This window comes from Benincasa hispida, chromosome 11 (genome assembly GCF_009727055.1).
Source record: "Benincasa hispida cultivar B227 chromosome 11, ASM972705v1, whole genome shotgun sequence".
In the NCBI taxonomy this organism is placed as follows: domain Eukaryota; kingdom Viridiplantae; phylum Streptophyta; class Magnoliopsida; order Cucurbitales; family Cucurbitaceae; genus Benincasa; species Benincasa hispida.
This window is the reverse complement of record NC_052359.1, coordinates 18,941,318-18,954,271: the sequence shown is the minus strand read 5'-3', so window position 1 is coordinate 18,954,271 and position 12,954 is coordinate 18,941,318. Positions and strand designations below refer to the sequence as shown.

The 12,954-nt window shown below is 31.5% G+C and overlaps 1 long non-coding RNA gene and 1 pseudogene across 2 annotated transcripts; one reads left to right on the top strand and one right to left on the bottom strand.

Annotated features, from left to right (window-relative positions):
* Nucleotides 1-461: 461 nt before the first annotated feature.
* Nucleotides 462-11,183, bottom strand: LOC120090598 (annotated as a pseudogene).
* On the top strand, nt 3,344-4,755 carry LOC120091634. 2 transcript variants are annotated; one of them, XR_005485763.1, is made up of 3 exons: nt 3,344-3,908; nt 3,994-4,059; nt 4,523-4,755. It is a non-coding gene; the product is annotated as an uncharacterized LOC120091634 (long non-coding RNA). The 2 variants fall into 2 exon arrangements; XR_005485764.1 differs by having other exon boundaries at nt 3,344-3,912.
* Nucleotides 11,184-12,954: the final 1,771 nt, after the last annotated feature.

Here is a 12,954-nt window from a genome sequence, read left to right as displayed (position 1 = left end):
ATACTATATATTTTTATTTTACATAATTAAATTATATTTAAATATGAAAAGGAAGAAAGTTTAAACTATGAAAAAGGAGAAAACATAAGGAAAAAAATATATAAGAAACAAGAAATAACAAATGATTATCTAACAAGTTTTTGTTTCTGTCTTTCTCTTTTTTTTCCTCAAGAAACAAGAATCATAAATAGTTATTAAAGATATTTTTATTTCTAATTTTTTTAAAAAATAGAAAATTAAAAACAGTAAACAAGAAACGAAAAATGGGAAATGGGAAACGAAAACGTTATCAAGTGGTCCTACATTTTTCTTCTTCCCTCCTTTTTCTATTTATTAGTACTTATATTGGTTCTCTTAACAACATTCCATTAATGTAGTTAGTTTGTTAGTATATTTTGTGTACTATAGTTAGTATGTTGGCTGTAGTTAGTTTAACAACCTCAATCCGACGAGAATCAAATTCAACGAGATAAACTACTATTTGTGTTACGAGCATCAAGTTCAACAAGAAGATTCTCAAACCCTTGCTTTCTGGTTTGGTTAGCACCCCTATCACATAAAGCTTCGCTCTATCATGATACAGATAGACACAAATAGTAGTCTATCATAGTCTATCGCATATAAACTGTGAATTTTTGCTATATCTGAAAATATTTTCATTCATCTTCTTATATTTGAAAACAATCCAAAAAATTTCAATAAATAGTCCACACAAGAATAATTTGTAGTATAGTTAACTTTTTGAAATAGAAACCTAAAAAACAATAACTTTGAGTTCCACAAGACAGAGGGTAAAGAAAGTAACCTGTTGATTGCTAAAGTGAAAACTTGGAGTTCTGCAAATAATGTTCCATAAGCATCATAAATATCATCTATAATTGTGGTCATGACGATCACTTTAGTTGATATTTTCCCTTCCACATTGAAATGAGATTCGAAATATACACCCAATACCCAAAAGTAATCCTCCACAATTCTATCTCTCGCAAATGGAAAGTTCGTTAGGTCCTTCAATTCATTCCACCACCTATAGTAATTTATTATTTGCATTCATTTTATTTCAAATTTGCCCATGTTGTCAACAAAGATCAACGCTAAATGTAGAAATAATTTGCATTAAGATGTTATTCATGTGGAGAGATAAGAGTGGATCAAATTCGAGTAGATAGCCAAAATGGTCTAAAATATACGGATAAGGCTGGGTACCTTATTTTGTAAACAATATTGGATGTGACTCACTTTGTATTTAGTACAAACGATGTAATCCTAAATCGTTCATGTGGAGACATGCGAGTGAGGCATGCTATACAAAGAGTTTGTATAAGACCAGACCAAGAAATAAGTGACTCTTACTTTATAATGTTGTTTACTTTTTAAGACGGACTATTTCATAGCAATGACCTAAGTAATTTGAATTTAATTCTGAGCTAACTATGAACTCTTGTTTTTTTTGGGAATATCCTTAGATTTGCATAGGTAAGGGTGGACCCTATAGCACTGGCTCATAAGCCTCTCATTTCAGATGTAAGACCAGGTAATTAGCTCAGGACATAGGGTGAAAGACGAAATTCTCTCCTACCTGATTTTTGGATAGTAAAGAGGTGGTTTAAAATTAATTATTAATTATTAATTCTTGAATTAATATTATTATTTTTACAATTTATCTTTTTGAAATTTTATTTCAAAGTAAAAATCTAAATTTAAATTTATTATTAAATAGTTCTATTGAAAATTGGAAAATACCCTAAGTGGGATTTTACCAACTTTAAACGCTCATTTTACCATTCAAATTAAGTGGGATTTGTGTCAAATTCCTAGAAAATGAAATTGCATGTTCAAGAAGAATAAAACAGAAAAAAAAAAAACATCTGCTAAGAAAGTGATGCAATTGAACGTTGGAAGAGAAGATGTTCTCTCTAGACCATGGACACAAAATCTGGAAAATTTCTCCAAAATCCTTTCACGATTCAACCTCATTTTGGGTTCCACCATTCTATCTAAGTTTCTAGAGAATAGTAGGGAAGATAAAGTGGTGGTTACAAGGTTTTGGTGTGAAGATTTAAGCTGGATTTCAGTAATTGAGAAGTTCAACAAAAGTATAATTTATGAAACCCTATTTCATTCATATGAACATGCTTGCTAGATTGTAAAAAATTGATGGAATTAGAGTGCTTAAGAACCTAATTGCTTCAGCATCTTGCATGTTAACTCCAACATAATCATCATACGATCAACATTTATTATTAGATACAAGTAATAAAAAATATTAATAATAGATTAATAATACCTTTTAGTTAAATCATATATGAACATAGTTCCAGTTAAGTAGCTATTTGAGTTTTAGTTTTTCGTTTTTGAAATAGAAGCATATTATACCTATTCTCATCTACAGATAATACCGATAAAGTTAGTTAGAATTATCTTGCTTGATACGAAAATGGAAGCATATTATAATGGTAGGAGTACCTACAGATTTCACATAGCTACTTTTGGTGATGTTTTTGTAATATATTGAAGTCTAGTTTTGAGAATGTAAGGAAAGTGTCATTATGGGAAGGATCTTGTTGGTATATTCCCAAATACTCTCTTGCCTTGATTCTTGTAACACCTTTTCTAATGGGCAATTTCAAGGCATTGCCAACTTCAGATGCAAAATGAGGATTATTTGAGTATTCAATATATGTTTTAAGATGTATGGTAGTAAATTCAGGAGTTTCCTCGAGCATAGCTTATTCATGTCCCCTCATATGTGATGCTTCATATAAGCTGAAAATTCCTCCTTCATCATTACCCAATGATTCTTTTAATTTTCCACCGTTGTCCATGAATTTTGAGAATATATCTGTTTCAATTCAGACTTGAAAAAATTAATAACTAGTTCTTAAACAAATTATAATTATAACTAAAATTTTCGATGTCTAAACTCTTTATTCATAACTTTGAATTTGTCATAAGACTCTCTTTGATAATCGTTTTAGTCACATTTGGTAACCATTTAGTTTTTTATTTTTGTTTTTGAAAATTAAGCTTGTAACATCCCGCACATTTTTTATATAATAATGTAATTTCAGTAACGTTATCCTTGATAATTTAATAATTGTTCGGTCGAAGGATATTTTTGGAATTTTGGAAGTTAAGTGTAATTGCGGAATTTAATTTTTGGCTTTGAATTTATTCAATTTGGAAATTAATGACAGGAATTAATTTCATTTTGGGAAGGAAACTAATTTAATAATATAAAATGGAATAAGGAAAAGAATAAAATAAAGTTTATATTATTTCCTTTTTAGTTTTGTTTTATTATTATTTTTATTTTATTTTTTCTTTTATATAAACAAAAACTTAAAATCTCTTCTTCAACCTCACCACACGCGCCCCCCCGAGAAAACCTAGGCCGTCGACGACAACTCAGTTTTTTCGTCGAACCCGATGCCGATGAGCAGTTGACGATTCGAAGCCCTCAGTGAGCTGGCTGGTCAGAGCAGACGCCTCGTCCGCTGCGTTTCCGCGAGAGCCCAGATCCGAAGGCGTCCGCTGTGTTCCGTCAAGAGCCGCTCGCCCAATTTCTCCAGCTCGTCTAGCCGAGCTCCTTTGCGCGTCGCTTGTCCGGTCGGTCTTCTCTTTCGTTTGCCTAGCACCGATCGTACGCGAGCACTGCTTCAAACCGCGTCCACCACCCCAGGTTTTTCGCCACCAGTTGTCATCACCCTACCGTGTCAGGTCTATCTTGGTCTTCGTCAGATCTGTTGGGGTAATATTGTGTCGGTTTGTTTCGTTCTCTCGGCCATTAATATTGTGTTTCAGTGTTATGACTCGCCTTTGCGGGGTTTTGTTTCAAGCTAAAGTCGTCAAGGAGTTTGGAAGTCAAAGGAGGCACCGTCGAGGAAGGTGGAAGTGATTTTTATTCTGTGAGTAAGTTCTTGATAGTTTGGATTTGGACCGGAAGTCTTACAATTGTGGCTTCAATTGAAATTGAGAGTTGTTTTGTTGTAGGATCGCTACTTGATTTGCCGTTATAGTTTGGTGGTCTAATTTTTATCTGTGGAGTATCTACTCAAAGTAAGTAATCTTATTACTGGAATTGCCTACGAGCCAGGCTTTAATTGTATGCAAGCGTGATGAGTGTATGTTATGGTAAATGTTAGCATGTTGATTGGCAGTATGACCTGAATCAAAGTATATTCTGGCACGAGTTCTGATTTGTTTACATACACACCTAAGTACTTCATCATTAGTATGTGATAGTATGTGTTTTCATATGTCGATGGTTGATCTGCTGGTGTTGAGGCATACTTGCATGTTGTGGATTTATGATGTAAGTTATACATGGATGATATATAATATGTTATTAAGAATTATGTGTATGTGATGAAGCCATGATATCAAGGATTTTTATGTATGTTTTAGAACTGTACAATGTTGAATCTTAGCATGTTAAGACTGTGTGAATATCCTCATTGATTAGTTAGATGTTCACCAGTTTGTGTTTCCTTCGGCATTCACCAGTTTGTGTTTCTTTCAGGATTCACCAGTTTGTGCTTCCTTCAGGATTCACCAGTTTGTGCTTCCTTCGGGATTCACCAGTTTTGTGGTTCCTTTGGGTTTCACCAGTTTGTGGTTCCTTCGAAATTCACCAGTTTTGTGTTACCTTCAGGATTCAACAGTTTTGTGTTTCTTTCGGGAGTCACCAGTTTTGTGGGCATACTTAACTACAATAGGATAGGACTCAGTCTCTTGTCTGTTACATGTATTTATGTGCCATATGCGGGTATCTAGAGGACATAGATGCCTAGCCTGACCCCAGTGATGGGGCTAACTGAATATTTCATACTCATTCTTTCTCATGTTGATGTTTCAAGTAAGGATAGAGATGCACCAGCGATGGCACAACGAAATTCATGATTGAGCCATTGGGACTAGTTTTTACGCTTCCGCACCTTGAAATTTGAGTCCTTATTTTCCTCTTAATATTTAGTTTTACTGTTAAAAATTTATTTCTAAGGATTATTTCTTTTGTATACCTTTGTTGGTCTTTAAGAATTTTGGGTACCCTATTATTTATTTTGACAATTGTATTTAATAAATGTCTTTTGAACTTCTCTTGTTTTAATTAGCATTTATTTCAAATAACTGAGCATCGTTTTAAATTCTTTGCATGCATTTATTTTAGTAACGACCTTACCTAAGTCCTAGGAGTCGGGTCGTTACAAATCCTATAGACGCTACTTTCATCTCCAAATTTATTCATTTGTTATCTATCTTTTATCAATGAGTAAAAAAAAGCATAAATTTGAAAAACTAAAAAAAGTAGTTTTTAAAAATGTGTTTTTGTTTTTTGAAATTTGACTAAGAATTCAACTATTGTACTAGGAAAGATGCAAATCATTGTAAGAAAATGGAAGGAAATGATCAAATTGATGTAGATTTTTTATCTGATAAAATAATCATAAATATTTGTATAAGAATTTAATAAAGTATCAATTTTATAAGTTAGATGCAAGATCTCACTCTTTATTTGTAGTCTTTTTTAACTTACCACATGAAATTTTATAACCTTGTTATCCGAGTAGCCGAAATAGGAGAGCAACGGTATTAAGTTCTTCATCGCTACTATTATTATTCAATGAACTCTTAAACGCCTCATATATTTGTTCCATAACTTGATCAATCTGCTTTTCAAAATGGTAAAAGAGACCTAACGTTTGAATTGAATCAACAAACTTCAGTTTATCTATAGGGTTTTCAACAACATCATTTAGCATCTTTCTATTTCTTCTTTCAATAAAATTTTGCTATATTTGAAAACAGTCCTATCTAAGTTATACCGATGCATCACAACTTGGTACAAGAAAACAATAATCCTTCCCAATGTCGGTATGAAAAATTGGATGAAAATGTAAATGGTATATCATTTCATTTTGTTCTATCACTGACAACCTAAGGACAACGATGAGACAATAATAAGTTGAAATATGCACATGGTGAAAATATAAGGGTTGAGAATCTTACATTGAAAAAAATCAAGATGAGCTACTTCTCTCGTTGCTACTTGATTTTGATGGAACCTTATACTATCAAATATGGTATCAGAGACCATCAAATCAAAATGGTATTCAATCTAATAATAAGAAATTTTGATTAGATCAAGAATGGTAAACTCAAAAAGGCACTATTTGAGGCGCCCTTTAATAGCATTTTTGTTTTATGTTTTTTGTTTTCATTGGTCTCTTTTATCAATGTTGTAGATATGACAAGATTTCCCTTTCTTTTTTGTTTTAGTGAATAACTGTTAAAAACAAGTTAATATGTAAAGAAATTACAGATGCATCAATATTTTAAACTTTATCGTAAATATAACACCTCTTAAACTAAAATCAATACTTTCAAAGCCTGTTTGTAACCTACATATTTAGTATAATATATAAGTTCAATGTTATTATTTGGATATAATATCATAGTTGACGTCACTTAATTGTTTGAGACATTATAAATTTCAACAAAAAAAAAAAATATAGGGATCTATTTGGTAGAGAATTAAAAAATAAAAGTTTGAAAACAGCCGATCAAATGAAATAAAATTGTATTTAATATTTTCAGATATGTGTTTGGTAGCAGAATTCAAAAATTAAATTATAATTTAAATAATTTCAAACTAATTGTAGTTACACACTTTTGAAATTAGATTTGACAAATTTTGCTATTCACATGTTTCAAATAACGATGTAACTCACTACCATTCTTCTCTCTATCCTTTTATTTTATTTTAATTATCTGTTGCTCTTATGATCAATTTTTTTAGTACAACAATTATGGTGGGAGATTAGAACTCCGACCTCTCGAGATGGTCATACCAATACTACTAAGTCAAGTTCACTCTAGTGCTTTTACGATCATTTAACTTCATAATTCATTAACCACTTATTTAGTTATATATATAAATATATATTTTAATTCAACTATAACGGAAGATATAAGGCACTAATTATTATTTCAAAAATTGATACTTTCATCTTGTCCACTCAATGGTCGAACTAAAAAATATACATTTCATTTTTTTTAACAAGCCTTCCTGTATTTAAATTGAAATAATATTGTTTGATCAAATTTTTTTATAGTAATTTTTTCTTAATCATTTACCAATTAATTTAGAACAAAAGAATGTAATTTTTTTTTATTAAATTATATAAAATTTTCAATAACTTACTTATAAACGGTTAAAAAATAATATCAACACAACATTATACATAATTGAAATATTATATTTATATCGGTTATAATATATAAAGTGTGATGATTTAGTATTAACTTATAGAGCACTACGAATTTGTCTTTTCCTAATGCAAAAAATTCGTGTTCAAATCTCGTAATCCTATTTATACTTAAAAAAAATTAACTTTAATTACAAATCAGTTTCTAAAAGATGCAATTTACAACAGTTATTTTGACATTTATAACCATTCCCAACTAAACTTTAATACAGATAACATAACCTAAATCTAATTACTATTCTTTCAACTAAATTATAAATATCTCAAGCGTGAATATACTAATGTCTATTTTAAAAATCGGAGGTTTAATCTTTAACTACAACTATTGAAAGAAAAAAAATATAGAAATATATGATTCATGATAATTTCCAAATTCAATATTATAGAATTTAAATTTTTTCGAAAACACATTTTTGACATTTTGGAACTATAGAAATTTAAATTGGAATTGTTAGTCATTTTTGTTATACTTAAAAACCATTAGATAGATACCTCAGAGTTGCTTATCAAATGTACACATAAAGTTAAGTTGAGTGCTCTAAAGCTAGGTTTTTGACAATATATTAAAATTAATAGTAGTGGTATGTTTTCATATTTGAAAGGTTGAAGAAAATGATGAACCCCATGTATTATAAAAGAAATCTATAGCTTTGATTCCAAACTTTTCGTGTTAAAAACACTTTAATATTGAGTATACTAACACGACCTAAACACCCCTTTTCGTATTCTCTAGTTTGATAACGAAGCTTTGAGATTGTAGTACTCTTGTAATTAGAATGAGAGAAAAACTGTGATTGTAATTATTTTTTACATAGTACATTTCTGGAAGGTTGTGATATTTTTTTATAGTTTGTTGTTTTCTTTTAATCTCACTCTTTTTTTTTTTCTTTGTTACTCTTAGAGTAGTAATGGGAGAGGCACAAAAGAATTTTGGATAATTTATTCAAAAAGTACTACCGTGGGCACTTTCGAACCGTCAATAATGGTCCAAGAAGTTAAGTGAGTTAAAACAGGTGGCATGTGCTTGAAGGCTTAGAATGTCCGATATATTTTAGGAGTGATGTTTTTTTCTCTATTGTGGTCCAAAAGGTTGTGTGGACTCAGAAAGTTTAGAATGTTAGATATTTTAAGAGTTCAAGTTCATCTCTCTCGATCATTGTCCTAAAATTTGAGTTGTCAGAGCGTATCCTCAAAAGTGTGTGCTTAAAGGTCTAGAATGTTAGATATTTGTAAGATATTTTTGGTCTAGCTAGTTACATGAAATTGGTGGGCGAGGGAACTATTTGGGATTTTTGTGTGAACTAATTAATTATGATCTGAATGAACATTTGGACTGATTTGAAATGATTTTAAAATATACTTTACAAAAATCTTTTAGGCTTTTCTTAAAAACGGGCATTTAGATATGTCACTCCAAACGGGCATTTACATATGGATAAACGAGATCTACAAACATTATATACAAATTCGATCATATTATGAGTAAGAATGGTGCTCTTTCCATAAAATTTTAACACCGCAAATACATATTGGATGTAACACAAAAGGAATCTACTTCGGTGTGTTACATGACTTGCAAAATTACAAGTATATGATGTCATGTTTTAATAAGGTAATTGAGTTTGAGTTTCATCTACAAGATTTGGTCATTAATTTAACTATCGTTGTAGCCAAGCACAGAGTTTTAAGAAGATCACGGTTGTGTATGTGTATTAGCAATGTATTTCTTCCAAGTTAAGTTTCAAGTTCAAGAAGAATTTGATGGTAGACTCAATTGCACGCCTGAGGTCAACTAACATCGCAGTCCGTCCTAGGTTCTGGTGGGGTAATAATTTGGAGCGAGATGTGACAAAACATCTTAAAAAAATGATACTATGAGAAAACATTAACACTAATCCCATATGGCACAATCAATGGATCTCCTCACAATGTGACTAGTAAGTTCTTTGTCTTTACTTTAAAAACATAATGTAATAAAGGATGGGTATAAAAATACTCAGTAAGTGACCCTACTACCGAGGTTAGCTATGCAATCACATATAGTTAGTGCTACTTGAATAATGAGCCATATGCAAAAATTTTAACTAAACCTAGATGACTAAGTGAATAATCTATCCCATCCTACTACGTATATCTAGTGGCCTGAAAGCACACAATCATACTTGATAATGAATCCATCAGCTCACCGTCATAATATGGAAGTCAATTTGTAGGCTCACAGTACCATAACATGGTAATGAATCTATTGGTCCATGGAACTATAATATATTGTGGGGATATTCATCCACAAAAATATGACAAATTATTTCAAACAACACATAACATGCTTCTAGAACTTATTCAACATAGGATTATTCTCTTAACTCGGTGCCTAACATGAATACACATTCTAGTAGTAATGCAATTTACCTCGAAAATAATCGCAAGTAACAAGCAAATGAATCTTTCTTCCTAAGTTAGAGTACTCTTGAATCAAGACCCTAACACAAAATATAAAGAAACTTGATTCTAACTTTTTTTTCTCTACTATAAGAAATCTGAGTTTTGATGTCAGTTGCAAAAAATTAAAAAATGGATGTATAATGTCGGTTTCTAAAAAATAGCGGATCTTTAATGTTAGTTTTAAACTGATATTAGTGATATTTTTAATGATGGCTACAATGTCGGTTTAAAACCAATCTTATACCAACCCATTTAATTCTTTCCCTTTTAGTAAAATTTCTCCTTTCATTTCTCTACCCTTCTTCTCTCTCGTTTCTCACAAAATTTCCTCACCCCATCTCTCTCCTTTCTCACAAAATTTTCTCTCTCCAAAAACTCACTCACCACTGCCATCGTCCCTCACTTCTCGCTGTCAATCTGTCGTCGTCGTCGTCTCCCCTCTTAGCCTGTTGTTAATCCGACGTCGTCGTCGTCATGCAGATCTATTGATTGTCGGCAACTCTGTTCATTAGATTTTGTTTGTGGAGATTCAGTACGTGCAAATCTCATTTGTGGAGACCTCGTTCGTGCAGATCTCGGTTGCAAATCATTGGTTTTCAACACCTCTATTCGTGAAGATCTTCGTTCGTGAAGATCTCGATTGTGGAGTCTATCCGTTGCCAATGAAACAATTTATCAATCTCAAATGTATGAGTTTGACAATAACTTATATGGAAGAATTGATCAAATGGTAAAAACTTGTTTTATAAATATTCTTTACGTCATGAGGTTTTCGTTGTTGTTATTGTCGATAACGAACAAATTTAATGGAATAAAAATGGAGTAGAGTAAAAATTTGATTTCAATTTTTTTGTTGCAATTTGATCAAAAAAATTTAAATGGAAAAAGTTGGGAAAAAAAATTCATTGAAGATTGATGAACAAATGCTTATTGAAGAAAGAAAGTTTCAGCCTCATGCCTCATAAAGCAAGACATAAGAAAATGGAGGTGGGCTTGGGTACAATCTAACTAAAACGATCCCACATGAAAGAGGATTGGACAATAGCCTTCGTCGAGTAATGGCACTACAAGAATTTTGGGCATTAATGTCGGTTGAAAAATGTGAAATCAGATGTATAATGTCAGTTTAAAAATGTATAATGTTTATGGATCTTTAATGTTGTTTTAAACTGACATTCAAAATGTCTACAACGTCGGTTTAAAACTGGCATTAAAGACCTCACTTTTTTTAAACTTTATTAGAAAATATCTTCTTCATTTAATATCAAATCTTCTCTCTCCTTTTACATCTCTCTTACCAAATCCTCTCTTCTCCTTAGCTTGCTCGTGTGAATCACATTCGATTGTCATCATCATCGGCGTCGCTTGGATCTCCGTCGTCGTGGGCTTCTTCCAGTGGTGGGTCAATGTCATGGGTGTTCTCCTGTTGTTTCTGTCGTCGCGTGGGCGTTGTTCTTCTGGTTGTGCTTCCATTGGTTGTTCATCGTGGTTGTTTTTCTGGTTGTTCTTTGGTTGGTTTTCCTCGACGCGTGGGTGTTCTTCGCGTGGGTGTTTCTCAGGTGTTCTCCAGTTGGTTTTCGTCGTCGCGTGGGCATTGTTCTTCCGCTTGTTCTTCTAGTGGTTGCTCTTCCAATGGCTGTTCGTTATGGTTGTTCTTCTGGTGGATCAGCTCACCATTCGTCTAGCTGGTTCAGGTCATAGAGGTGGGTCACTAGCGTGGATCTGTAGATTTTGTTGTGGGTTTTTTTCGATCCAATCGTCTATTTTTCCAATCTACTCGTGGATCTTTCGATTCGGTTGTCGGTGTTGTAATTTGGTCACATCTGACGTATCAACTCTATTTGCAAAGTCCGGTGCTCACTAGCATTCCAATCTTTGAGCTCTAGTTTAGATCCCTTCAACTTTGTGGGTTGTTTAAGTTGTTTGCTTGGAAAGGTAAAATTTTATTTTCATATGAATTTTCATATAAATTTTCAATTCAGTATTTTAAAGTTATTTTATTCATTTTATTTTTATTTTAATGATTTAGCTTATTGAAATTTTGAAATGTTGGAATTAAATTAGTTGAAGAATATATACTTGGTTGGTAGTCTTGCTTTGTGTAATTTATCTTTCAGCTATATATAAACTAATTTGGTCTTACTTGGTTGATTAAGTTTGATTGGTGTGGTTCAAGTATTATTTCATTAATTTTATGTTTTGTTCCAATGATTAAGCTTATTAAAATTTGTTAATGATGGAATAAAATTAGTTCAAAAATATGTATTTGGTTGATAGTCTTGCTTGGTGTGGGTCAAGTGTATATCAAAATTTTTTTCTTTCAATTATATATAAACTAACTTGGTCTTACTTGTTTGATTAAGCTTGATTAGTGTGGTTCAAGTGTTATTTCATTAATTTTATGTATTGTTCCAATGATTAAGCCTCTTGAAATTTTATAATGTTGGAATGAAATTAGTTCAAAAATATGTACTTGGTTGATAGTCTTACTTGGTGTGGTTTAAGTGTAAATATTTCAATTATATATAAACTAATTTGGTCTTACTTGATTGATTAAATTTGATTGGTGTGGTTCAAGTGCTATTTCATTAATTTTATGTTTTGTTCCAATGATTATGCTTCTTCAAATTTGTTAATGTTGGAATGAAATTAGTTTAAAAAAAAAATGTACTTGGTTGATAGTCTTGGTTGGTGTGGTTAAAGTGTATATAAAAACTAATTTGTTAATGTTTTAGGTCTTATTATTGACTATGGTTAAATTTACATGCTTACGGTTATGTAATTTTTCCTTGTTATATTATTGTTTGTCTTTTTTGTAGATTAAGTTGCATATTTTCCAATCATGGATAAGTTATAGATGAAATTAATAGAATATAAGTTAAATATGGTTTAGAGGTTGAGATATTTATTAAAAATGGTCTACAGCATTCAAATATATCGAATGTCATGAGTTGTTGATGCTTGATTTCATGAAGTGAAATTATGGATGATATGCAATGGTGAAATTGTGTTGAGTACTCAAGTTTCCTCAGCGGAATTTAAGTGTAAACTCCACTTAGTTTCTTGATAAGTCAAGGGTCGAACTCATGGACTTGTGAAAACAGATTGCGTTGGTAATTTTTAGGAAAACTTTGTAGTGACCAAATAAATAATGTTGGTTTGTTGTTGATTGTGTTAATGAAAAATAAACAAATGCGGTGGATTTGAGAAAAATCAGTTGTATGATAGATGCACTGAGTATGCG